We start from the raw sequence: 3,467 nt of genomic DNA, 5'->3' as shown, positions 1-3,467 counted from the left end.
TGTCTTATTGTGTGTGCTTATTGTACTTAGGCCACCATTTGTAGATATTGAAAGTTAGTCATTTTTTAAAGACCTATCTTCATGAGACTGATTGATCATTTGCCAGATTGCTTTAGGATGCCATGGACATTATATTCCTGCCTATTTGTTAAGACATGAGCAATCTACTGTGTAAGTAGTGCAACCATTATGCATGCGATGGTGTGCAAAGCGCATATACTTTATAGCCCTAAACAACAGCACTTCCAACTAATGATGTGGCTACATTGTTATGTAAAATAACTGGTGCAGATGCAGTGGTTGGATATAAAGCAACAATAAATCATCCAGCATTTCCAGGCAGTTGTCTTCTGTGAACTATCCATTACAATCTCCCTGCAGCTGCAGACATGGCCAGAATGAATAATGAATGCTGTTTCCAATGTGGTTATATAACATAACCAAATATTACAGTTCACAGTTCATCAACCTCAATATCCATCATGGCCACTATACGAAAAGAGAGAAAAAGAATGGGACATTTTTTTATCCATTGCCTGGCAAGGACAACATGAACCTGGAAGAATAATTGCAATAATGAGAACCAAGAAATAAACCCACTGATTCATTAATAAGTGAACCGTACTGACTAGATCAGCCTGTCCCATGGGTCTGATACGTCTCTTTTCAGTTTAAAATGGGAAAAAAGTGCCTGTTGCTGCCTAGTTCTGTTTCAGCCATTGTCTTGGCCAGAGTCAAATCTGATGTAGGACAATGTGACGAGGCTTAACAGTTGTGACATCATTGTGCAATGAATAAATAAAATGACCAGAATCAAGTATCGTCTAGCTCGAACCAAGAGGTTTATTTTGACTAATAAGCCACAGTTTCAAATGTTCTAGCTCAATACAGACTGGGTTCGACTTAAAGCACCTATAAATAATCAGTTGGCATTAAAAAATAATGGCACTCGCGGGAAGTGAGATACAGTATATTTTCCAAGTGAAATGTAGAAAAGTGAACTGTGGATGCCAAAGACACAACCCTTATTATATAAACATGTATGCGACTTTCTATAGTCTTCAACAATACATAAGACTTTAATAATACATAATACAAATAACAGGGCAGATAGCAAATGCAAATAATAGAAAGAAGATATATATTTTTATATATATACACACAGTACCAGTCAAAAGTTTGGATACACCTAATCATTCATGAGCTTTAAAAAAACAACTATTTTCTACATTGTAGAATAATAGTGAAGACATCACAACTACGAAATAACACATATGGAATCATGTAGTAACCAAAAAAGTGTTAAACAAATAAAAAATACATTTGACATTTTAGAATCTACAAATAGCCACCATTTGCCTTGACAGTTTTGCACACTCTTGGCAGTCTCTCAACCAGCTTCACATGGAATGCTTTTCCAACAGTCTTGAAGGAGTTCCCACATATGCTGAGCATTTGTTGGCTGCTTTTCCTTAACTCTGCCATCCGACTCATCCCAAACATCTCAATTTGGTTGAGGTTGTGGGATTGTGGAGGCCAGGTCATCTGATGCAGCATTCCATCACTCTCCTTCTTGGTCAAATAGCCCTTACACAGACTGGAGGTGTGTTGGGTCAATGTCCTATTGAAAAACAAATGATAGTCCAACTAAGCGCAGAATGTTGTGGCAGCCATGCTGGTTAAGTGTGCCTTGAATTCTAAATAAATCACAGACAGTGTCACCAGCAAAGCACCACACCATAACACCTCCTCCTCCATGCTTTACAGTGGGAAATACACATGTGGAGATCAGCTGTTCACCCACACTGCGTCTCACAAAGACACGGTGGTTGGAACCAAACATTTCCAATTTGGACTCCAAACCAAAGGACACATTTACACCGGTCTAATATCCATTGCTCGTGTTTCTTGGCACAAGCAAGTCTCTTCTTCTTATTAGTGTCCTTTAGTAGTGGTTTCTTTGCAGAAATTCGACCATGAAAGCCTGATTCACACAGTCTCCTCTGAACAGTTTATGTTGTAAATCTGTGAAGCATTTATTTGGGCTGCAATTTCTGAGGCTGGTAACTCTAATGAACTTATCCTCTGCAGCAGAGGTAACTCTGGGTCTTCAATTCCTGTGGCAGTCATCATGAGAGCCAGTTTCATCATAGCGCTTGATGGTTTTTGCGACTGCACTTGAAGAAACTTTCAAAGTTCTTGAAATTTTCAAGATTGACTGACCTTCATGTCTTAAAGTAATGATGGATGTTCTTGCCATAATATGGGCTTGGTATTTTACCAAATAGGCTATCTTCTGTATACCCCTCCTACCTTGTCACAACACAACTGATTGGCTCAAACGCATTAAGGAACGACATTCCACAAATTCAGTTTTAAGAAGGCACACCTGTAAGTTGAAATGCATTTCAGGTGAATACCTCATGAAGCTGGTTGAGAGAATGCCAAGAGTTTGCAAAGCTGTCATCAAGGCAAAGGGTGGCAATTTGAAGAATCTCAAATATAAAATACATTTTGATTTATTAACACTTTTTTGGATACTACATGAATCCATATGTGTTACTTCATAGTTTTGATGTCTTCACTATTATTCTACAATGTAGAAAATAGTAAAAATAAAGAAAAACCCATGAATGAGTAGGTGTTCTAAAACTTTTGACTGGTACTGTATACACAGTTGAAGACAAAAGTTTACATACACTTAGGTTGGGGTCATTAAAACTTGTTTTTTAACCACTCCACAAATGTCTTGTTAACATACTATAGTTTTGGCAAGTTGGTTAGGACATCTACTTTGTGCATGACACAAGTACATTTTCCAACAATTGTTTACAGACAGATTATTTCACTGTATCACAATTCCAGTGGGTCAGAAGTTTACCTACACTAAGTTGACTATGCCTTTAAACAGCTTGGAAAATTCCAGAAAATTATGTCATGGCTTTAGAAGCTTCTGATGGGCTAATTGACATAATTTGAGCCAATTGGAGGTGTACCTGTGGATGTATTTCAAGGCCTACCTTCAAACTCAGTGCCTCTTTGCTTGACATCATGGGAAAATCAAAAGAAATCAGCCAAGACCTCAGAAAAATTGTAGACCTCCACAAGTCTGGTTCATCCTTGGGAGCAATTTCCAAACGCCTGAAGGTACCACGTTCATCTGTACAAACAATAGTATGCAAGTATAAACACCGTGGGACACCGCAGTCGCCATACCGCTCAGGAAGGAGACGCGCTCTGTCTCCTAGAGATGAACGTACTTTGGTGAGTAAAGTGCAAATCAATCCCAGAACAACAGCAAAGGACCTTGTGAAGATGCTGGAGGAAACAGGTACAAAAGTATCTATATCCACAGTAAAACGAGTCCTATTTTGACATAACCTGAAAGGCCGCTCAGCAAGGATGAAACTGCTCCAAAACCGCCATAAAAAGCCAGACTACGGTTTGCAACTGCACATGGGGACAAA

Source organism: Oncorhynchus mykiss, chromosome 6 (assembly GCF_013265735.2).
Source record: "Oncorhynchus mykiss isolate Arlee chromosome 6, USDA_OmykA_1.1, whole genome shotgun sequence".
NCBI lineage: Eukaryota > Metazoa > Chordata > Actinopteri > Salmoniformes > Salmonidae > Oncorhynchus > Oncorhynchus mykiss.
Note: the sequence above shows the minus strand (reverse complement) of the source record.